Source organism: Chrysochloris asiatica, unplaced genomic scaffold (assembly GCF_000296735.1).
Source record: "Chrysochloris asiatica unplaced genomic scaffold, ChrAsi1.0 scaffold00283, whole genome shotgun sequence".
NCBI classification, from domain to species: domain Eukaryota; kingdom Metazoa; phylum Chordata; class Mammalia; order Afrosoricida; family Chrysochloridae; genus Chrysochloris; species Chrysochloris asiatica.
In genome coordinates, this window is record NW_006408801.1 from 3,246,218 (window position 1) to 3,271,872 (window position 25,655).

Sequence of the window (25,655 nt, forward strand, 5' to 3'; positions counted from 1 at the left end):
TTTTTTTTTTTTTTTTAGTAATAACATTGTTCAGCAATGCCAAAACACAGGTGACAGAGGAAGCTGAATTATGTCCTGCATGTAGAATGATCAGGTGCAATTAGCATCATATGCAGGTGCTCCCTGTGTTAGGTCAGGTGACTCACATGCAACCATAGTTATGAGGCAGCCCTGCAAAGCCTTATATTAACAGTAGAGCTACATGTAGTGGTTCATGATAACCAATGGGAGCTACTTGGTAAGATACATCAAAACATCACAACTGCATTCTTATCTTAAAGATGGTTTCATGTATCTAGAGGTGTTTCCTTAATGCTTTTTATGCATAGAAAGGTATATAATTATATATATATATATATATATATATTGTTGTTGAGTACTGTAAAGTCAGTTCTGACTCATAGCGACCCTGTATAGGGTTTCCAAGGAGTGGCTGATGATCTTGAACCACTGGCTGATGATCTTAATGCACTGGAATTCAAACTGACTTTGTATTCCAGTGCATTAACCTACAGCACCACAACAGGACTCCATATATACATATATAGTGTATCTATATGTTGTTGTTGTGTGGTTCAAACTGACCTTGCAATCCAGTGCATTACCCCAAAGAGCCACGCCAGGACTCCATATATGTCTATATTTATGCTCTTGTTGTTAAGTGCCTCCAAGTCAGTTCTGCCTCATAGAGACTCCGTATAGGATATCTTAGGCTGTAAATCTTTGTGGGAGCAGAAAGCTTCACCTTTCTCTCAGAGCAGATTGTGGCCTTGAACCACCAACACTGTGGTTAGCAGTTCAGTATTTATCCTACAGAGCACAATAATATACACTGATATATACATTTGACTTTGACATTAGATATAATCCATATATAACTGTTGTTAAGTACAAATTTAATTTAAAGACAGATTTAGGTATGGAACTCATTCATAATCCCGGGGACACCTGTACTAAATATTCCTGGGTAAAGGGGCTGACTGTATAAAGTCTGTCAGTTTGTCCTACTGTGGTGGCTGGCATGTGTCTGTGATGCTGGAAGTTATGCTGTTGTGGTTCTGTGCCATGGAGTCGGTTCCGACCCATATAGACCCTGTACAGGGTTTCCAAGGCTGTAAATCTTTACGGGAGCAGAAACCCTCATCTTTCTCCTGTGGAACAGCTGGTAGTTTTGAATTGCTGACCTTGTAGTTCACAGCCTGATTCGTAACCACTACACTACCAGAAGTTATGCTACCAGTATTTAAAGTGACAGCAGGTATACCTGTGATGGTATACAGGTTTTAGAGGAGCTCCAAAACTAAGACAGACCGGGAGGAAGGAGAGTCAGACTATTTCTGAAGGGTTAAACATTGAAAGACTTATGAATAGCAGTGGGATATTGTCAGACGTAGTGAAGGAATATGAGTCCCTCAGGTTGGAAGGTGCTCAAAATACGACTGGAGAAGAGCTGCCTTCTCAAAGTACAGATGACCATGGTGATGCGAATGGAGTAAAGTTTTCAAGACCTTCATTTGCTGATAAGGCACAACTCAAAATGAGGAGAACCAGTTACAAACATCTATTAATAATCAGAACATGTAATATATGAAGTATGAATCTAGGAAAATTAGAAGTTGTCAAAAATGAATGGAATGCATGAGGGTCATATGCTAGGCATTGTGGTGTTGTTGTTAAGTGCTATCAAATCAGCTACAATGCATTATGTCCCTGTAGAGGGTTTACACAGAGCAACTGGTAGGTGTAAACCATCAACCTTGTGGTTGGCAGTCCAGTGCTGATCCAACAATGCTGTATCATTAGTGAACTTAAATGGGCTGGTATTGATTGCTTTGAATCTGACAGTCACATGGTTTACTATTCCAGGAACAATAAAGTGAAGAGGAATGGCATCATATTGATGGTTAATTGGGAAACAATTCAATATCTATCTTGAAATGTAATGCTCTCTGTAATAGAACAATATCCATACACCTATAAGAAAGACCCTGGTGTGGTGCTGTAGCATAAGAACTGGAATGTAGGGTCAATTTGAATCAGCAGGTTCAGAGTTCAAGCATACCAGCCACTCCTCAGAAACCCTATACAGGATTGCTGTGAGTGGGAACCAACTTAACAGCACTTAATAACAACAACAACAACAACATAAGGAAGACCACTTTATACCATTATTATACACATCTACACACCAACCACTAAAGCCACTGGTGATGAAATTGAAAACTTCTACCAATTTCTTCAGTCTGAAATTGGTCAAACATGCAATCATGATGATTGATAATTACTGGTGATTGTAAAGTAAAGGATAGAAAACTAAGAAGATCAGTAGTTGGAAAAATACGACCTTGGTGATAGTAATGACGCTGGAGATGGCATAAAAGAATTTTGTGAGACCAGTGACTTACTCATTGCAAATACCTTTTTTAAACAACATAAAAAGTGACTATACACATGGACCTCCCTAGATAGCATACACAAGAATTAAATTGACTCCATCTGTGGGAAGAGACAGTGGAAAAGCTCAATACCATCAGCAAAAACAAGGCCAGGGGATGACTGTGGAACAGACCACCAATTGCTCATAAACAAGTTCAGGCTGAAACTGACAAAAATGAAAACAAGTCCAAGAGATCAAAAATATAAACATACCCCACCTGAATTTAGAGACCATCTCAAGAACAGATTTGATACATCAGACACTTATGAATGAAAACCAGACAAGCAGTGGGATGATATCAAGATTACCATAGAAAGCAAAATATCATTTAAAAAAAATAGGAAAGAGCTTCCTTCTTTCCCCCTCCACCACCAGAGCATCAGGCACGCTCTGAGCAGCCCAGGGGTCCCTCCCCCATGGCCAGAGGAGCAGTAGCTAGCAACAAATTGGGAGGGAGGAAGGGAGGAAAGGAGGAAGGGAGGAAGGGAGGGAGGGAGGGAGGGAGGGAGGGAGGAAGGAAGGAAGGAAGGAAGGAAGGAAGGAAGGAAGGAAGGAAGGAAGGGGTCAGAGCGACTAGCAAAAGGGAACCAGTGAATGGGCTTGTGGTAACCCCCGTCTCCCAACCCCCAGCGCCAGTTAGAGTCTCCACACACACAGGACCGTCATCTTAGAAGGAGTCGCGGCCACCATCTCCGCCATGGAGCTATCACTATCCTGGAGAAGACCATGTCTCTGGATCGGCTAGAACTGGAAGCAAAGCAGAAGTTCCGGGAGCATGGGGCCCTAAAGAACCTGCCCACGTCCTTGTGGAACTGTCCAGAGTACTGAAAAATCCAGGACGCAGTCAAGTTACCAGAGTTGCAGCTGATCTACAAATCAAGAACTCTCACATGGAAGAATCCAGACATTAAGGTACAATATCAGCAGAGATGGCTTGCTATTGATGCTAATGCTGGACAGGAAGTCAAGATCTATGTTTTGCAGACTTAGGGCACAGAAATCTACCAGCTTAGTTCTGCCTTTCAATGTGTGGCTGGTATTGTTTGTGCAGAGATCCAAGTGAACCAGTGGTCAGAACTCATTCATTAGCTGGTGGCCAATGTCACAAACCCCAACACCACAGAGCACATAAAAGAGTCGACATTGGAAGCTATTGGTTATATTTGCCAAGATATAGACCCAGAGCAGCTACAGGATAAATCCAATGAGATTCTGACTACCATAATCCAGGGAATGAGTAAAGAAGAGCCTAGTCCAATGACTCCTGAAGTCATTGGAGTTCACCAAAGCAAACTTTGGCCAAGAGTCTGAAAGACACTTTGTTATGCAGGTGGTCTGTAAGTCAGGCAGTATCCAGATACGTGGGTACCAGTGGCTGCATTACAGAATCTAGTGAAGATAATGTCCTTGTATTATCAATACGTGAAAACATGACATACATGGGTCCTGCTCTTTGCTATCACGACTGAAACAATGAAAAGTGACATTGATGAGGTGTCACTGCAAGGAATCAAATTTTGGTCCAATGTCTGTGATGAGGGAATGGAATTGTCCATTGAGGGTACCAAGGCAGTAGAACAAGGATGGCCCCCTGAGCACACCAGGACGTTTTATGCTAAGGGAGCGCTTCAGTACCTGGTTCTAATGCTCACTCAGACACTAACTAACTAGGACAAAAATGATGATGATGATGATTGGAACTTCTGCAAATCAGCAAGAGTGTGTCTCATGCTTCTGGCCACTAATTCAGTGAAGACAACATCGTCCCACATGTCTTCCTCTTTATTAAAGAACACATTAAGAACCCTGACTGGTGGTAGCAGGTTGTGGCAGTGATGGCTTTTGACGGTATCTTGGAGGGACCAGAGCCCAGTCAGCTCAAACCACTAGTTATACAGGCAATTCATACCCTAATAAAATTCATGAAATACCCCAGTGTCGTTCGAGATATAACTGCATGGACTGTGGGCTGAATTTTTGAACTACTCCCTGCAGCTGCCATCAATGATATCTACTTGGCTCCCCTGATGCAGTGTCTGATTGAGAGCCTTAGTGCTGAACCTAGAGTGACTTCAAATTTGTGCTGGGCTTTCTCCAGTCTGGCTGGAGCTGATTATGAACCTGCAGATGTAGCTGGTGATCAGGAAGAACCAGCTACCTATTGTTTATCCTCTTCATTTGAACTCATAGTTCAGAAGCTTCTAGAGACCACAGATAGGCCTAATGAATACCAGAACAACCTGATGAGTGCTGCCCAAGAATCTCTAATGAAAATTGTGAAAAACAGTGCCGAAGATTGCTACCCTGCAGTTCAAAACACAACATGGGTCATCATGGAGCAACTGCAGCAAGTGTTTCAGATGGAGTCACATATTCGGAGCACATCTGATAGGATCCAGTCTTTCCAGAATGTTCTCCAGAAAGTGCAGCACCAAGATGCTTTGCAGATCTCTGATGTGGTCATGGCTTCCTTGTTAAGGATATTCTAGAGCATAGCTGAGTCTGGAGTAGTGCAAGAGGATGCCTTGATGGTAGTTAGCACATTGGTGGAAGTTTTGGGTGGTGGATTCCTAAAATTCATGGATGCCTTTAAACCCTTCCTGAGCATTGGATTGAAACATTATGCTGAGTACCAGGTTTATTTGGCAACTGTGGGCTTAGGGGGAGATATATGCCATGCCCTGCAGTCCTACATTTTACCTTTCTGTGATGAGGTGATGAAGCTGCTACTGGAGAATTTGGGGAGTGAGAATGTCCACAGGTCTGTGAAGCCACAGATTCTGTCAGTGTTTGGTGACATTGCAATTGCTATTGGTGGCGAGTTTAAAAAATACCTTAAGGTAGTATTAAACACTCTTCAGCAGGCCTCCCAAGCTCAAGTGGACAAGTCAGATTATAACATGGTGGATTGTCTGAATAAGCTAAGGGAAGGTTGTTTAGGAACATCTGCTGGAATTGTCCAGGCATTGAAGGGTGACCAAAAGAACTGGTCCAGCCCAGAGTAGAATTCATTCTGTCTTTCATTGACATTGACATTGCTGGAGATGAGGATCATACAGATGGAGTAGTCACTTGTGCTGCTGGACTGATAGAGGATTTATGTACAGCATTTGGGAAAGATGTACTAATATTAGTAGAAGCTAGGCCCATGATCCATGAACTGTTGACTTAAGGACAGAGATCAAAGACTAACAAAGCAAAGGCCCTTGCTACATGGGCAACAAAAGACCTGAGGAAATTTAAGAACCAAGCTTGATCTGTTACCATTGGGATGATAACCTGAGATCCCCAATGGAAATCTCCAATCTTTTGAAAACCCGGAAGTGAGGAGTGTGCATGCATGCTGAATGTTTGGGCATGAGAAGTTGTGTGAGTGAGGCTTGAAAACACACCACATTGAAAATCCCGACACAGCATCAGCCAACAGCAGCACTGTGAGTGAGCTAAGTAAGCACTGACTTCGTAGAATACCATAACATCAGCCATCTTGGAAAAGAGAAAAATGATGGATTTACTTGCTTAAACAAAAGAAAGAAAGAAAGCTCTCTCTTCCCAGGAGATGCTAGAAATAGCTTTTCTGTCTTGTGGCCAGGGATGAGTGGAGTGACTGGATTGGGAGAGGAAGGAGTAGGGTCAGCTGGGGTGCTTTGTTGTAAAAGATAGCCTGGCCTTTGCTATTGATAAAGATGGAGCCTGAGTCAGAAGCCCACCTTCAGTGTACCTTTGCCACACAGTACTTTGCCCGTGCTGTCTAAAAGGAGAGTGAGTGTGTGTATGTTAGGTGGTATCCACATTCTCAACTTCGAGTCATTGCAGTTTCTTTTTCCAAAAAAAGGGGGTTAGATGTTGCATTTCATAAAACTAACCAAAGTTCTGTCTACTAATGTAGCACAAGAGATATTTAAAAAAAAAAAAAAAAAATGGAAAGGCACTCTTCAGGGTTTTTTAAATTATTATCTTTTAGGGAAAACACTGGTGAATGGGCAGAACTCCCATTCTGATATTTGCAACAAGGTGCCTTTCCTAATAATATGGTTCAACTGTAAATGTAGGTGTGGTGAGGGGGGAGAGAGAGGAGAAAAAGAAAACTCTGAAGTTAGAGGATATGGAAAAAATAAAAACTACAGTTGTTACAAATAAAGAATACAGACTTCAGAAACAACAAAGTCACAACCCAAAGAACCCAAAAGTTAGAAATGCTCAGAATTGGCAGCAGAAAAGAAAAACTCTCTCTTTACTTGTATCATGTCAGTCTGAATGTCCCCAGAAAACTGTGCCAAAGAGTTTAATAAAATACACAAAAAGTAAACACACACACAAAAGAGCAAACTCCAGGTAACTATTTTGGATTGTGAACAAAGATAAATTTAATGTTCAAACAATCTGATAAAATAACCATTTGGAAACTGGAAAAACAAAACAAAGCAAAACAGGAAAGAAAGAAAAGAGCCAAATGTTTGTCAGGAGAAACTCAGACTTGTTCTTGAGTACAGAGATGCTAAAGCAAAGGAAGAATTGAGGAGGTGAAAGAGCTGAACAGAACATATCAAATGTCAACCAAGACAAGGTCAAGTATGATAACGATATGTGCAAAGACCTGGAGGTAGAAAACCAAAAGGGAAGAACGCGCTCAGCATTTCTCAAGCTGAAAGAACTGAAGAAAAATTTAAGCCTCAACTTTAATCCTGAAGGATTCTGTGGGCAACATATTGGATGATACAGAAACCAAAAATTAAAAATTAAAAAACAGAGATCAAAGGTATACACAAAGTCACTGTGCTAAAAAAGACACGATTGATGTTCCCCTATTTCAAGAGATAGCATATGACCAAAACCTGATATTACTCAGTGAAATACCCAAGCTCCACTGAAGGCACTGGTGAAAAACAAGGCTCCTGGAATTGATGAAGCACAAATTGAAATCTTACCAACAAACTGACTAAGCATTGGAAGTATTTAATCATCTTATGCCATGGAATTTGGGAGACAGCTACTTGGGCAGTCAATTGGAAGAGATCCACATTTTTGCCCATTTCAAAGAGGGATGACTCCAAAATTGTTGAAATAATAGAACAATATCATTAATATTACATACAAGTAAATTTTTGCTGAAGATAACTAAAAAATGGCTGTAATAAATACTACTTTGAAAGGGAACTGCCAGAAACTCAAGCTTAATTCTGTAGATTGTGTGGAATGAGGGATATAATTGCTGGCATCAGATGGATGTTAATTGAAAGCAGAGAATGCTAGAAAGATGTTTACTTGTGTTTTATTAATTATGGAAAAACGTTCAACTGTGTGGATCATGACAAGCTATGGACAATATTGTAGGAATGGGTATTCCAAAACATGTCATTGTGCTCAAGTGGAACCTGTAATAAAATCAAGAGGCATCAACTCAAACAGAACAAGGGGATACTGAATGGTTTAAAATCAGGAAAGGTGTGTGTCAGTTTCTGTCCTCCTTATTTAGGCTCAGGTGTGACTAAAACCATATCTAAGTATATTACTCACAGACTTTATATGGAAGACTATCACACAGTTAGGGATGTTAAGTCTTCAATGTGGTGGTGTCATGCTGTGGACTTTGTTCCAATCTGACCCATAGCAATTTCATGTAGCAGAACAAAACTGCTCCATAGGTATTTTTTTTTTTAAACTTTCTTGAGTTATGCTGTTGACAAAGAATATTAAATATAGCAGGGACTGCCAGAGCAAATCTTCCTTGCTAGAAGTACAACCAGAATGCTCCTTAGAACTCAAGATGGTGAGACTTCTTCTCATGTACTTTGGACAGATTATCAAAAGGGGCCACTATCTGAAGACATCATATTTAGTGAAATTAGTGTGTCAGCAAAAAGAGGAAGACCCTCAACAAGATGGATTGACACAGTGTCTGTAATAACGAGCTGATAAAAGGCAACAAGTGTTAGAAGGGGGAAGCAGCAGACAACTCTTCGTTCTGTTGTACTAAGGGTCTCTAGGAGTCCAAGTAGACTCAGCGGGCCCTAGCAATGATCTTTATGGAAGCAGATCACCAGGTCTTTCTTCCGTGGAGCTGCTGGATGGCTTGGAACTGCCAACCTATCAGAGGAACAGTTGAGTACTTAGCCATTGTGCCACCTTTTTTTCTTTCTTCCATGTAGGAGGAAAAAAAAAAAATTATCCTTTTTAGGCAAGCAAACCTTGTCTGAGTTGACAATTGCTCATGTGAAAATACATACACATTCCAAGATATTATGAGTAAGCACCCAACACAGTACTGAGGCACCCATCTCCAACAAAATACTGAGTGGCATCATTTCCACAAAGAAAACTGACTTATCGAAAACAATCTTCTAGATTGATAGAAGGATGCTGGCTTAGTAGGATAAAGACTGGACTGTGAACCACAAGATCTGTGCTTCCAGACCATTAGTTCAGGAGAAAGATGAGGTTTTTGCTCTTGCAAAGATTTACAGTCTTGGAAACACCGTACAGGGTCACTATGAGTCAGAACCGACTCAATGGCACTTAACAACAAAACTATCTTCTAGAATAATCCATTGCTACAGAAACCTATAATAGTTTTAAAGGTGAAAAGGATAATGCATAACTTAAAATTGTTTTAGTAATTTGATGAGTTAGTAACTTGTCAAAGACAATGCCTTTCCATTGGCAATCAGATATTGTAATAGTACAGGCAGGGTCTGGGTTCTGAACTAGATGGATTCTTAAGTGTCATTAAGTCAACTTTGTAAGTTAAATCAGAACATAAGACTTCTAGGTGCCTGAGGTTTGTATTTAGCCTCACTTCACTGCAAGAAAAAGATGTCTTGGTAGCACAGTAGGACAAGCACTGGACTGCTGCCATTCATGTTGGTTGTTGAAACCCTTCAGCCATTCAAGGGAAGAAAGATGAGGCTATCTGCTCCCATGAAGAATTAGTCTCAGGGCTCTTAAGGAGTGGTTTCACTCCATCCTGTAGGGTAACTATGAGTCAGGTTTTTGAGTTTAGTACAGAAAATCTTGAATCCATTCAGTGACTTAAAATCTGCATGTATAGCCAGTGAAGGTGACTGATGAAGAATTTGTTGTGAAACAATTGTGACTCACTCTTTTCAAAGTGAGGGCACATTTCCATAATATTAAAGGACAAGCAGGAGTTGTCCTTCAGCTGATGTTCCTAAACCCAGGGACTGCTGGAAAAACAAAACGAACCCAAGAAGAAAGTGCTTCAACATGCTCACTTTCTAAACAAAAGTGATTTTTTGTTGTTGTTGCATAGCAACCATAATGGCCTTTCTCTCTCTCTCTCTCTCTTTTTTTTTTTTTTTTTTTTTGAAATAGTAAGTCAGTGATTTCCTAAGTGTTGGAAGAAAAAGGCTTCTCACCCAGGAGCTAAGTACTGATTGGTATTTTCATTAGCTGATGTTTAAACATTGTCAGCAGGTATACTTTTATAGAAATACTACATTTTCTTTTCTGCTTTTATATTAGGTATCAAGGCATGTTTTTTCCCCCTTTAGATTGAGTAGTCTAAATTTTTATAATAAAACCGCATTTCTTAAATCTAGATATCACATTATTATAAGTTTGCGTAAAATGTAGCTGCAACTGGATAAAGTGTAAAAAGGCTAAACATTAGCTAAATAAAATATAAAAAGGTTAAAGACTGTGCATAAAACCAAAAAAAAAATCTTTCGTACTGTTTTGAAAGGCTTTATAGATGATTGCATAATGTTTTAAAATGTAAGGTATATATATATTAATATTAACAATCATCTTGAATTGAGGAGGTAGTAAAGTTGTGTCCACTGACCCTGACCCTCCTAACTGGTTGCCATAGAGGAGACTGACTCAGGGGAATCCTATATGTATCAGAGCAGAGTTGTGTTCCACAGGGCTGTCAGTGACTGACGTGGGGGGAGGGGATATCTAGACCTTTCTTCCAAGGTGATTTGGGTGGACTTGAACCTCCATCCTTTTGATTAGCAGTCACATGTGTTAATATTTTAGTCACCTAGGGAGTCCAGATAGAAAGGAAATCAACCTTGAAAACTCTCAGAATCACTTGCTACATTCGGTTGGTTAGAAGCAGGTTACTTCGCACAAACATCCTGCCCACAGCCCTCTCTCCTCGGTAGGATTTGACAATTCACTGCAGTGGCCACACAGAACACAGACATCAGACTCAGAGTTGTGAGGTGTATTAGGGAGGGTCACAGGATACATTACAGGATTAGAAATGCTCAGAACATAGTTCTTTGGTCAGGTCAGCTTCTTCTTAGCTGTGCCCGAAGGCGGACCTCTCTCTACTCTCCTCCCTTGTCCTGGTCTCTGCTCTGTTACAAAAAAACTCTTTTAAGGTTTCTGGTGGTAAATTCCCAGAGGGCATTCTATTATCCTATAAGTCTGGGCCCTGGGCTGAGGCTCTAGCTCCAAGGGTCAGCAAACCTAGCTCTACCACGTAAATACCTAGAGGCCCCCTACTCCACAGGGGAGCCTCTGTTCTCAGTCACTCAGTTTTACTTCCCCAATTGGCTTGGAATCCCCCTGCTCTGTCCTGTGCTCTGGGAGCCCCCGCTCTGTCTCCTGCTCTCACTCTGGATTCTGATGCTGCTTCTCTGCCTCTCTTCCGGTGTCACAGCTTCCGGTCCCTGGGTCAAGGAGATTCAATATGAAGGGGTTTCTGGGTCCAAAGGATACACTCCACTCCTGGCTTTTCTTCCTGGATGGTAATGATATCACCATTCTGCTTCTGAGATGGCTCATTTTATATCCAGCATGATGGTAAAATTGACCAGTCACTGTAATCATTCACTCACAACCTAATCAATCATATAACCCTTCAGCATCTTCTGCCACCTCCTCTTTCCTGGATCCATCAGGAAAAAGTTATTTGGTGGGAGTTTTAAAAGACTATGGCTGGAAGAGATATTTAAAAATTTACTATTCTGTACTGGGTTCAGTACAGAATATTCATGTCAGAAAGCCAGACTACCTTTAGTAGGAAGAATGCCAAAGAATTTTTGGCTGGTGGGTGCTGTCAATCTTGACTCATAATGACTGTCCTGTCAACAGAAGTGGCAACATGGATAGGTTGTGATTCCACTACTATGTAATAATCTTCCATTTTGTGATGTGATGTAATCATCCCATGCATTGTGAATCTTAACTTCTGGTGTGGCACTGTAGGATCAGCACTGGATCCCCCACAAGATGGATTGGCCAAGTGGCAGCATCGATGGACTCAAGCATTGCAACAGTAGTAAGATTGGTCCAGGATCAGGTAGTGTTCTGTTCTGCTGTACATAAGGTCGCTATGAGTTGGTACTGACTCAATGGCACCTAACAACAACAACAATCCACCATTTGTCTGCCAGCGTGTCCTGTGTGGTGGCTTGAATGGTTCTGTAGACAGGGAAGCTGTGCCACCAGCTTTCAAGTACTAACTAGCAAGGTCATCCATGGCATGCAGGTCTCACAGGGACTTCCAGACCAAAAGAAACTAGGGAGGAGGATATGACAATCTACTTCTTAAAATGTTGGCCAGTGAAGACCTTATGATTATTAGTAGAACTTTGTCTGATGATAGTGCCAGAAGATGAGCCTCTCAGGTTGAAAGGCACTCAAAATGCAACTTGGGAAAAGCTGTCTCCTCAATGTAGAGTCCACCATAATAAAGCTTTCAAGGCTGAAATTTGCTTATGTGGCATGACTCAAAATAAGAAGAAAATGCTGCAAACACCCATTAATATTCAGAACATGGAATGTAGGAAGGACAAATCTAGGAAAATTGGAAGTTGTCAAAAATGAAATGGAATGTGTAAAAAATGATGACCAGGCATTAGTGAGTTAAAATGAACTAGCATTGGTAAATTTCAATCAACTATGTCAGGAATGGCAAATTGAAGAGGAATGGCATCACATTATTTGTCAAAAAGAGCATTTCGCAAAATCTATCCTGAAGTACAATGCTGTCAGTGATAGGGCAATATCCATATGCCTACAAGGAAGATGAACTAATACTACTATTATTCAAATTTACACAACTATCACTAATGTCAAAGATGAAGAAATTGAAGATTTTTGCTGACTTTTCCAGTCTAAAATTGATCAAACGCATAATCAAGATGCATTGGTAATTACTGGTGATTGTAATGTAAAAGTTGGGGACAAAGAACAAGGACTGGTAGCTAGAAAATATGGCCCCAGTAATATAAATGATAGCAGAGATCACAGGGTATAATTGTGTAAGATTAACAACTTATTCATTGCAAATTTCCTCCTTCAGCAACAGAAATGGCAACCACACCTGTGGACTTCACTGGAAAGAAAACCCAGGAATCAAATCAACTCCATTTGTAGAAGGATACAATGGAGGATCTCAACATCATCAGTTAGGCCAAGGCCAGGGACTAACTGTGGAATAGATAACCCATTGCTCGTATGCAAGCTCAAGTTGAAGTTGAAAGAAATTTTTAAAAAGTCCACAAGAGCCAAAGCACAACTTTGCGTATATACTACCTGAACCTAGAGACTATTTCAAGAAGAAATTTAATACACTGAGCACTAATAACCAAAGACCAGAGGAGTTGTGAGATGATACCAGGATCTCATACATGAAGAAAGCAAAAGGTTAGTAAAAATAAAGGAAAGAAAAGAATAAAGTGGATGTCAGGAGAGACCCTGAAACTTGCCCTTGAATACATAGTATTCTGTAACTGAAGCAAATGGAAGAAATGATGAAGCAAAGGAGTTGAACAGAAAATTTCTGAAGGCAAATCTAGGAGACAAGTTACAATAATCAAATATGCAAAGACCTTGGTGTAGAAAGCCAGAAGAGAAGAACACATTTGGCATTTTTCAAGCTGAAAGAATTAAAGAAAAAAATGCAAGCCTCAAGTTTCAATATTGAAGGAACCCACTGGCTAAAATAAGGGCTATCTTCTTCTGTAAATATTTAGTTTCAGAAACCCTATATAACAGGGAACATCCAGCCTGCAGACCATATAAGACCAGATTATTTGGTCAAATCCTGGTGTTTTATAGCATGTGATTGTAGCTTGACCACATGGCAGCAGATGCTATCTTTTCTTGGGTAATATAGGGAGAGAAAGAGACCCCCAAAGGTAGAAGGGAGAGCACAAAACAAAAAAATGGCACCAGCAAACCCCTACCCCAAACAACAACACCATCAAGAAAAACAACAAAAAACAAAACTAGACTGAATACTGTAGTCTATAATCTCAGCAAAGGGAGAGGAGGGAGAGAAGAAAAAAAACCAAAACTTTGACTCTGGTGGCCTAGTGGTTACGATTTGGGCTGCAGACTGCAAGGTAAGCAGTTCAAAAACCACCAGCCATCCCGTGGGAGAAAGATGAAGTGTTCTGTTCCCGAAAAGAACCACAGCCTTAAAAACCCTGCACAGGGTGGCTATGAGTTGGAACTGACTCCAAGGCACACAACCAGCCACCAGTATGAGTATGATTTTAATGTCCTCTCTTCAGCTTTTTGTCTTCAAAACTGCCTGAGAGATTTCAACATGCCACTGTTTGTTGTTATACCGTACCTCAGGATTTAATTTAAATTTCAGCCTGTTTTGTTTTTGTACTCTCTTTCCCATTCTACACTCCTGTCTGAGCCTTACCTGTATTTAAAATACATACATACATACATACATACATACATACATACATACATAATTGAATGAATGAATGAATGAATGAATGAATGAATGAAAGAGTTCAGGGCCAGCTCTTGGGCTGAGTGTATCTGTGCACATGTGTGGCATGTGGGGGGTGTCCACTAGCTCAGGCACCCCCTCTAGTCACCAGAATGGAAGTGAGAAACAGTATGTAGGGCCAATGAACAGATTAAAAAAAAAAAAAAAAAAAAATCAGAACAAAGCAAACCCGACAAAGCATATGAACCACTCTGAGGTTCCCTCAGTGGTTTTCCGGGGTGTTTCTGTTCCCCGCTTGGTCTTGCTGTTTGGTCTCACCCAAGTTGTCAGCTCAGGTCTGCAGAGCCCAGCAGATTCAAAAGTACGCTATTTCTTACTTTTGCTATAAGTTCCACTACCTATAAGCCTTTGAACCTTTTAAATATTCCTATCTCTGTGGTTCAAAATTTTGAAGCTCTGCCCTGGATCTGTTTTGCCTGGTATTCTGTAGATTTTCTGATGGCGAACTTCACTGCACCTCCACCCTAGCCACCATCAAGCCCCACATGGTTTAATTTTTTGACTGCTGCTTCCATGAATGTTGATTGTGTACACAAGCAAAATTAAATCTTTGACAACTTCAATTTTTTCTCCATTGATATGGATGTTGTTTATTGCTCCAGTGGTGAGGATTTTTGTTTTCTCTACATTGAGATATGACGCATACCAGAAGGCTGTGGTCTTTGAACTTTATCAGCAAGTATTTTAAGTTCTCGTCACTTTCAGCAAGCAAGATTGTATCATCTGAATATTGCAGATTGTTAATGAGTCTTCCTTCAACCTTGATGCCATGCTTTTCTTCATAAAAGCAAGCTTATCAGATTTTTTGCTCATCATACAGATTGAATAAGTATGGTGAAAGTATACATCCTTGGCACACACCTTTCCTAATTTTAATCTATTTGGTGTTCCCTTATTCTTCTCTAACAATTGCCTCTTGGTATATGTATAGATTCCTTACGAGCACAATTAAGCATTTTGGAACACTCATACTTTGCAATGTTGTCCATAGCTTGCCTCACTATTGAAAGTCTTTGTGTAGTCAATAATGCACAGGTAAACATCTTTCTAGTATTCTCTGCTTTCAGCCAAGATCCATTAGATATCAACAATGATATCCCTCGTTCCATGTCCTCTTCTGAATCCAGCTTTGACCTCTGGAAGTTCTCTGTCAATGTATGCTTGCGGCCATTTCTGTATTACCTTTAGTAAAACTTTACTCATGTGGGATAGCAAAGGTAATACCCAATGATTTCTGCATTCTGTTGGGTCACCTTTCTTTGGAATGAGCACAGGTACAGATCTCTTCTAATCAGTTGGCCAGATAGTTGTCTTCCAAATTTCTTGGCAGAGATGAGTATCTCCCGTGCCACCTCACTTTCTTGAAATATTTCCATTTTTATTCCATCAATTCCTGGTGCCTTGTTCTTTGCCAATTCCTTCAATGCACCTTGGACTTCTTCCTTCAGTATCATTGGCTCTTGATCATATGCTACCTCTTGAAATGGTTGAACATCAACCATTTCCTTTTGGTACAGTGACTCTGTGTATTCCTTCCACCTTCTTTTGATGCTTTCTGCATCATTAAATAATTTGCCTAGAGAATCCTTCAGTAACGAATGTCAAGGCTTGAATTTTTTCATCAGTTGCCCCAGCTGGAGAAGTGCTTAGCATGTTCTTCCCTTTTGGCTTTCTAACTCCAGGTCTTTGCACATTTCATTATAATATTTGACTTTGTATTCTTGAGCTGACTTTTGCCTCCTCACTTCTTCCATTTGCTTTAGCATCTCTATGCTGGTGAGCAAGTTTCTGAGTCTCTTCTGACATCCATTTTGATCTTTTTTTCTTTCTTGTTTTCTTAATGACCTTTTGCTTTCTTCCTATATGATGTTCTTGATGTCATCCCACAACTCTTCTGACCTTCAGTCTTTAGAGTCTAAAATGCATCAAATCTATTCTTGAGATGATCTCTAAATTCAAATGGGATATATCCAAGGTCATATTTTGGCTTTTGTGTACTTGTTTTCATATTCTTCAGCTTCAGTTTGAATTTGCATATGAGCAATTGATGGTCTGTTCCACAGACTTCCCTGGACTTGTTTTGGCTGATGATATGGAGCTTTCTCACCATCCCTTTCCACAGATGTAGTCCATTTGATTTCTGTGTTTTCCATCTGGTAAGGTCCATGTGTATAGTCATCTTTTATGCTGTTTAAAACAGGTATTTGCAATGAGCAAGTCGTTGGTCTTGCAAATTCTATAATGCAATCTCCAGCATAGTTTCTATCATCAAGGTCATATTTTTCAGCCATTGATCCTTCTTCTTTCAAACATGAGTATTCCAATTGCCAGCAATTATCAATACCTCTTGAATGCATGTTTAATCAATTTCAGGCTGAAGAAGTTGGTAAAATTTTGTAATTTCATCATCACTGTCTTTAGTGGTTGGTACTTAGCTTTGAATGATGGTGGTATTAAGTGGTCTTCCTGGTAGTTAAATGGATATTATCCTATCACAGACAGCATTGTACTTCATGAAAGAATAACTTTTTGCAAAAGAATTTTAATGTGTTTTCCTGATGTCAAGGCTATATTCTTATTTTTAAAAAAACTTTATCATTTTCTATTCATCAATTCATACGGATTTTGTTTCATCTCATTGATTACAATCACCACAGTGAAACATCACTTATCCAATTTTCTCTGGTGTTTCCTGTTTCCATTTCTTTTGCTTGTCTAACCTTCTGAACTTGAATAAAAGATAATCTTAATAGAAGTTTAGTAATTGTCAGTCAGGGTTTTCTGGCAAAACATATCTAACATAACACAAGTCACTTTATCTACCTCTGTATGTGTTGTTGTTAGGTGTTTTGGGAGCAGTTCCATCTCATAGAGACCCTGATAGAGTTTCCTAGGAGTGGCCTATGGGTTTGTACCACCTGCCTTGCAGTTAGAAATCCAGTGCTTATTCTACAACACCCCAGGACTCCTTATTATCTATCTCTATCTCTATGTCACAAGGTCGACAGTTTAAACCCATCAGCTGTTTCTTGGAAACCCTATACAGCATTGCTATGAGTCAGATACAACTTGATGACACTTAACAACCACATCTCTATGTCTAAGGAGCCCTGTTATCATAGTGCGTTATGAGTTGGAGTGCTCATTGCAAGGTCAACAGTTCGAATCTGCCAGCTGTTCCATTGGAGAAAGATGAAGCTTTCTGCTCCAGCAAAGATTTATAGGACTCCTAGTGTGGCTCTATGGGTTAATGCACTGGACTGCAAGGTTGGTTTGAACTGCAAGTTCAGCAGTTCAAACTCTCTAGCCACTTCTCAGAAACCCAATATAGAGTCTCTATGAGTCAGAACTGACTCGATGACACTTAACAACAACAACAAAACCCCACAAAGATTTATAGCCTCAGAAACCCTGTTCAGCTGGCTGTTAGTCTGAACCAACTCCATGGCCCACAACCACCACCACCACCAGCATCTCTATGTCTGTATATTCATATATGATTAATTTTAGGGAACTGGCTCACATAATTATGGGGCCTGGCAAATCTGGAGCTGGAGGGATGATTGAGAGGTGGAAACTGAAGCAGGCTGTCTGTGTTATGCTGTTGTTGATTGCTGTCAAGTCAGTTCATAGCGACCCTGTATAGGGTTTCCAAAGAGCAACTAGTGGGTTTGAACTCCTAATCTTGTCATTAGTAGTCCAGTGCATATCCTACAGTGCCACACCAGTTACAAATTCCTTCTCTGGGAAATCTCAGATTTTGCTCTAAGGTCTTCAACACCCACCTGCTTTCTTGAGGGTGACCTCCTTTACTTGAAGTCACAGTCACTTCCAGACCACTGTTTGACCAAACAAGCGGACACCACAGTCCAGCCATGTTGATCCATGACATTCATCATCACAGTGACACACAGCTATGTTTGTTTCTTTGGTAGAAAAACTGGTCACATCCCTAGTTCTCTCTCTCTCTCTCTGTTTACTTATGTATGAGGGACTTCAAAAAGTTTATGGAAAACATCCATTACCTTTTAGTTCATTTTCCCATAAATGTTCTGTAGCCCCCATTTATGAGATGCCATGATTAGTGAGGTAGTTACGGAAATGCACACATCTGATGTTGACTAGTGGCATGTTCAATGGTGTCATTTCATTTCATCTTCAAAATAAGCTTTAAGGTTGGAGCATTTGTTCTTTCTTACCATGTCTCATGTGCACAGATTACAGTGCAGGGAGGGCACATGAGCCTCCCCTTGACCCTTCACGTCCTCTGAGGTTGTCTGGCTGCTGCAAACGGAGATGAGCACAGGACTCAAGATATCTGCTCCATTTTCTTCTCTGTTTGCAAGTGAGCCACAAAGTGAGGTCACTGCGAGCACCTCCCACAGATGTGGGGGTCAAAGGCAGCTTTGTCTACAGTCAATTGAAAAACAATAATATAAATGGATAACAATTGTTGGGCTGTTCTCTATCACCAGAAAGGAAACCTCCCCGCAGGGGAGGAACCCTCCTGCTGCCCCCTTTAGGAGGCCAGGCTATCACAGAAAGGAGAACACAAATACCAGATAATGTGTCTTTTGTGTTTTCATAATTCTGTCCTCCCTCCCTCATGGGAATAACATCAGTGAATCTATTCATTTAACTAAATTACAAGTCTGATCTACATGTTTAACACAAATTATTATTCGTTCTGGGACAATAGATAAGTGATTTTGTCCAAGGTAAATTGTGTGCAATAAATGCCCCATTAATATTAATAACTTTATAATAATGCTGTTGTCATAGAATATGTGTAAAACCAGGGGGTACTCATTTTCAGATGAGCTTTGACAATGAGGGGGAGCTCTTTGGGATCAAGCCTGATTCCAATTGGGAATTATATTGTGAAGAAGCAAGAAAGGAAACATGGTCCAAGATGTTAACTCTCTTTGTCAACTTTAACAAGCAACATCAATGTACCATTTCTTAAGATGAAGTCCAGAATGATCTCAAGTAGGGTAGAAAGAAAGAGCTACTATTAGTCAATCTGTCTTTTCCATTTGAGCATGTAGAAAATTCTTCTACTCTATTGTATCTTCCAGGATTTAATTTAGCATAATACTCTCAAATAAGAAATACAAATTAAAGTCTCAGTGAGAAACCTATGCACTGAGCAGTATCTGTCAAGGACCCCAGATGGTCTTTGAATGGAAATACAAAGATTATCATCTTCAAATATGATCTTACCAAAGAAGATGTCACAGAGCGATTAGGTGCAGGTTGGCACAGGTGCTATGTTATCACATGGTGAAGTTTGATAGCAGATTCTTGTACAAAGGTATTTCAAGTTCAGTTGCTCAAGAGGGAAGATCATAGGAGACAAGAATACACATCATGAACCTTCAAAAAGGGGTCTGGTGGTGGTTATGTGCCATGAAGGCAGTGGTGACTCAGAGCGATCCTGCATTGGGTTTCCAAGGCAATAAATCTTTACAGAAACCTACAGCTGGTAGCCCAACTCATACCCACTACATTGCCAGAGCTCCTTGAAAGGGGTCTACCTCTACTCAATTCTAGGCAACTAACAAGTAGAAAGTGGATGTACCATTACTACATCTTCTAGTTTCTTTTCAAAGAAACCTGAAATCCAAATTGTCTTCTGAAATCTCAATGTAATTAACTTAAATATCTTGGTAATTATATCTGGTAATTAACTTGAGATCTCTTGGCAATTTTCTCTTGATATTTAATTAGAAATATGTTGGAAATTTGTATGGAGAGAGCAGAGCTGAATCAGCTAAGCACAACACATTTGTGGTCTTCAGGTTTTCATCTTTTCCCATTCTTTCTTTGACACTGTAAATCGAGCCTTAGCATAACTTCAATCCATTTAGTATTTCATGTGATGTGCATGGGGGTTTGCTTGCTGAACCCAACAATGCAATAATAAATTCTTTTGTCAGTAAAGGGAAGTGGAGAGGAGGGAAGAAAAGAATGTCATTGAGGATCTTCAGGTGTGTCTAGTGGAAGAGTTTTCCAGGTAGAAATGGCTGATTCCTGCTAATCACATCAAGCCATGAGGAATGAACATCCTTATAGTACTGCTTGTATGTGCCAAGTCTGCTCTCTGTATCCTTTGCTAGCTCTCGTCTTCATTGTTGGGTATCCTTGAGTAGATTCCACCTCAGAGTTTCCCAATGTGTTCAACTAGAGCTGCCTGACAGGGTTTCCTTGGCTGTAATATTTGCAAGACCACATTAAGATTATTTCCTACAGAACTGCTGGGTGGGTTTGAACTGTTGACCTTTTGGTTAGCAGCAGAATGTCTAACTGTTGGACCACCAGGACTCCTTCTTGTTACCCTTATGCACTGTGTTTTTGAGCAATTTTCTTTTCATGTCATCAATAAGACACTAAAGATTCCCTACCTTTTTGAAATCTGTCTTTACCTCCAGTTCTGACAGTAAGCACAGTTCCTTGAAAGGAAGGACTACATTTGACACATTTGATAAGCAAAGGGAAGGAGGTTAGGGGCTGGAACATGGGAAGGTGAGCAGGGGTGGAACATGGGAGGGGACAGGAGAGCAGGACAAGGAAAGGAGAGTGGGGATTGAGGCAAGTCAAGGCTAGAGATAATTTTGCCAAAATGTTTCTCAGTGTGCGGGAACTATGGCACCCAGCCACCCACAATGTCTTCCAGCTCTCCTGATACCATCCCACCCTACTTCTATAAGTGAGGCCCAGGTGCTGTCTCCAAAATCTGGAGCTGCTCAGTCTGATTTTTGCCCCATTCTGCAGGGTCAGCCAGCATGGATCTCTGCTTGTAATAAAAGCTGTGACTACAAGGGTCGAGTCGATCTCTGTACTTAAATGACTAATTATAGGAGGAAACGGAAGAAAAAATCTGCAGGCGAGCTGATGGATTGGGCTCCCCAGGCGGATGTCTAGATGGACCAAATTCATCTGAAATGTCTTTGCTGCCTGCTCTGTGTAGACACAGCCGGCATCTCATCCTGGCTCCCATCTCTGGAAAGATGTAGCTTTCCAAATTGCTCTGGGAAAGTGGTATTTTAGAGCAAAGTGAATATGCACCCAAGCTCTCAACTGCTGTGGACGGGGAGGAATGCTGCCTACAGACAATCGCCCTTCAATGTTTTTGGTTTAGCAAGAATGAGAACAAATAGATCGACTAGGAAAATGGTTTTTAACCTTTATTCTTAGCATAAATCAAGAGGCTCATTTTTCAGTCTTTTCCTATAGAATTCAATTAAAGGTCAGATTTGTAATGGAGATCCTAATTATTAATGTGTTGCCATTTTAATTATTAATAAGTTGAAATATTTGCATAATGGATCAAGACAAGAAAATGCCCAACTACAACTTGGGCAGCTTCTGAACATCCTTCTAAATCTTTTTCAGTGTTCCTTTCATGAAATCATTTTAATACACATTTATTCAAAATGACACAAAAGCAAAATACTTGTTACCATTTATTATATAAAAAAATCATTAACTAAGCCATGCCTATCTTGGTTCTGAAATATTTTTTATAAAGCAGTTGGTATAGCGATCATCAAAGAAAAAAAGAATAAATATGTATATTTTAAATTATTTTATAGAATTGAATTTTATGGTTTCTAAAGAATAATTTGGTTTAGGATCTGATTTAATTATACCTAGTGTGGATCTGGGTGGAGTCCTGATGTGGCTCTGTGAGCTAATGCATCAGACTGCAAAGTCATTTGAACTGCAAGGTCAGTGGTTCAAGCTTACCAGCTGCTCCTTGGAAACCCTATACAGGGTCTCTATGGGTCAGAATCAACTTGACGACACTTAACAACAACACCAAGTGTTGATCTGGAGTCCTGGTGTGGTGTAGTAAGCTAATGCATCAGACTGCAAAGTCGTTTCAACTGCAAGGTCAGCAGTTCAAGCTCACAAGTTGTTCCTCAGGTCGCTATGGGTTGGAACTGACTTGACGGCACTTAACAATAACAGTAAAAAAACAATAAAAAGCCTGCCAGCAATAGGCAGCAAAAAGGAGACTGAAATTATAATATTTGTTGTAGGATAAGCACTGGACTGCTAACCACAAGTTCAGGGACGAGTTCGGTGTTCAAACCCACCAAGTGCTCCTGGGAAACCCTCCTGCAAGATTGCTACAAATAGACAGCACTTAACAACAGAAACATCAAGGAATTCAAATCAGTTCCAGCAAAAGACACTTCCTTCATGGGTTATGGTTTTTGGTCATTTTATTTTTTAAAAGATGGTATTATGATAAAGTAATTTTTTTTCTTTTCATGAACCATTTAAAAATGAGTATCCACTTAAATTGATTCATATAGTTACGACTAAATGATATGACCTCAAATATTGAGGCTATTTATAAAAACATGTTGAAATTATTTTTCCCACGAGTCAATCAATCCTCTTTTTAAAGGGCGGAGCAGAGCCACAATCTTTTTGCTGCAAAGAAATAATTTATCAGGAATGTTTGAGGGCAGGATTAGTGATACTGACGAAAATGAACTTTTCAATAGCTAATGTGATATTTATTAGCATTCCGTTTAACCAATGTTAGTAATTATAAGAGACACAAAATTCACTATTAATTAGTTCATCATCAATTATTTAGTGGTAGCCCTGTAAAGGATAGCTACTTGCAAGAGTATTTTCTGTTAGCTTTCATTCCTACATTTCTTTACTTGATGTCCTTTTTATCTGATACAAGTTCCATTATTTATCCCAACTATTAAACTAAAGGAGTCCTGGTGTGGTGCTGTGGGTTAATGGCTTGACTGCAAAGTCCATTTGAACCAAAAGGTTGGTGGTTCAACCTCACCAGTCGCTCCTTGGAAACCCTATACTAGGTCACCATAGGTTGGAACTCACTTGATAACAATAACATTAGGTTAAAAGTATTTGTTCTCTTAAAGAACCCAAACAATGAGTTATCTTTTGGAGGGATATGTCATGGTTTAATACGTATGCAGGAGTTTTAAAATAGAAACTTTTAAAAAAATAATTCTCAAACCCTTGTTTAACATATCGTTCTTCTGATGAAAGCAGTGTCCATGGTTTTAAGGAACCACAGAGACTTCACCCTCTAGAATATGAGTCTATCAGTGAAGCAGTAATTCCCACGGCCAACTCTTATAACCTGGGGCTGAAGGTCATCTTTAGGAAGTTTTCTTTCTTGTGAATAAAGTAAATAGGCTATGTAGGCTAGTATGTATGCAGGGGCAATCTGGCTTGACTGTGCTTCCAAATCAAAGACCGTGACAAAGATGCAGGATGGGACAGTGTTTTGTTCTGCTGTACAAATGGCTGCATGCCTCAGAGCCGACCAGAGGGAAGCTAGACAACAAGAGATCTTACAAAATCGATATCACTGATGGCTATACATCTTCTTTCTCCTTCATCCATCATCCAAACTTTTGCTGAGTACCTAAGCACATGCTCTCTGCACAGTTCTTTCCATCACCAGGTGCCTGACATACATACATACACACATCAAGTGACAACAAAAAAATTAAATGATGTTCTTTCAGTTTCTAAAGAAAGCATACAAACAATTACTACATTTAAAATAAAATATGAACTTTTCTTATGAGAAGTTTTATTTATTGAGATTCCATTTATTTTATTTTATCTTATTTATTGAGAAACCCCACTTGGACTTATTTACACAGGTGTTGAAAGTGATGCTATGTGTCAAATTGATTTTCAACTCAAAGTGACGCCATGTTACACAGTAGAGCTGCCTCATAGAGTCTCTAGGCTGTCATCCACTGGTGGGTTTAAGTCACCAACATTTAGGTGAGAAGCCTAGTACTTAACTGTTGTGGCACTGGGACTCTGATGTCACTCATAAATGTTGTTGTTAAGTGCCATATAGTAGATTCAGACTTATAGAGACCATGTACAGGGTTTCTGAGGCTGTAAATTTTTATGGGAACAGAAACCCTCATCCTTCTTCTACAACCTTATGCATAATGGAACCTAAATTAGCTTATTCACAATAATCCTCCCCTTTGTGGCTAGTTCCTCTGACTTATCAGTGTCCTATGAGCTTCCGTTCTACCATGCATGCCCACTGGCCCTACATTCATGTTTTAATCAGTGCTTCCGCATTACCTCTGAGCTTTCTCTGGACTGTTGGTGATGTTTATGGTCTCTGCCACTGTAAAAATCTGAAGAGACTTTATCTTAAACAGTGAAGTCCAAATGACTAGAAAATAATCACTGGATAAAACCACCTCATAGCAGTAGGTTTTCATGGAGCTGTTCCTAAATGGAGATTTTACCATGTTTCAAGATGGAATACTTCACACATTGCAAATATTCAGTAAGAAGGCATCTTGGCCTTATGATGAAGCCACTCTTAATGGAACCCATTAAGACCCATCTTTCTCATTCACAAAGACAAGAACATAAAGGCAAGAGCCTCTATGACCCATATCTTTTATGATTCTGAGCCTGCCATTAGCTGGGGAGAGACTCTCAGATTTAAAGCCACTCAAGAGATCGGGTTCTGTGGTTAGCACAACCACAGACCACAGGTATCTAAGGGCCAAGGTTTACTTAGAGGTGAAGGTCAGGATTAGAAGCAGTCATTTGGAAGGAAAGAAATGCTCATCCAAAGAGGAAGATTTATTGAGAGCAATTCTTGTTTGGTTTAATAGAAGCTGTAAAACTCAACAAATTCAATTTACTATTGTTTTGAGGGAATGAGAAAACAATATGAAATACACAAAGCCAACAGTCTTAGAGTCTCAGATGACAAATAGTTTTTACCAATTGTATGATTTAACTAAAAACAGTGTTTACTTCATTAAAAAAAAGTGACTTAAAAGAATAATAATAATAAAATAAAAAAGACAGACGAGGACAAATTCTAGTCCATTGAAGTAAAACAACATAACAACTTTCTCATAATCCTAAAATAGTTTTGCGCTCTTAAGATATCTCAAGTCCAGATTTGTTTTTCACCCACTGGACACATTGATTTTGATATTCCTTTCCCACACATTTTCTGTTAATAATTTGCTGATCCATTTCATGCTCATTGTTACTTAAATTCCAAGAAATAGGAGAAACTCCCGGCCAGCCATGCTGACATGACTTGGATACTTTGCTTGTCCTGTGGAGCCTGTCACAGTGGTCTTATTGCTTAAGCACTGCACCACCAGGGCTTTCTGCTTCAGACTTGTTGTTGTGAAGTGCCATGGACTCGAATCTGACTCATACTAACTCTGTGTCAGGATACCAAGGAGAGGCTGGTTCATTTGAACCTCTGACCTTGCAGTTCCAACCGACCTTTCAGTCCAGTGCGTTATCCCACAGCACCACACCAGGACTCCTTTTATGAATCAGAGGGTTTAAATCATATGATAGCTGTTTGTTTTCAAATACAAACAGAAGCTATCCTAGCCTCATGTTATCTGGCAGATAAATGTTCAGCCTTCATATGAGAATTAATTCATTTACATATTTTTGTTCACTCTG

At 39.9% G+C, this 25,655-nt stretch overlaps 1 pseudogene; it reads left to right on the forward strand.

Annotated features, from left to right (window-relative positions):
• The window catches only part of LOC102822028, a 34,910-nt pseudogene extending 29,217 nt beyond the window's left edge, over positions 1-5,693 (forward strand).
• The last annotated feature ends 19,962 nt before the right edge of the window (positions 5,694-25,655 follow it).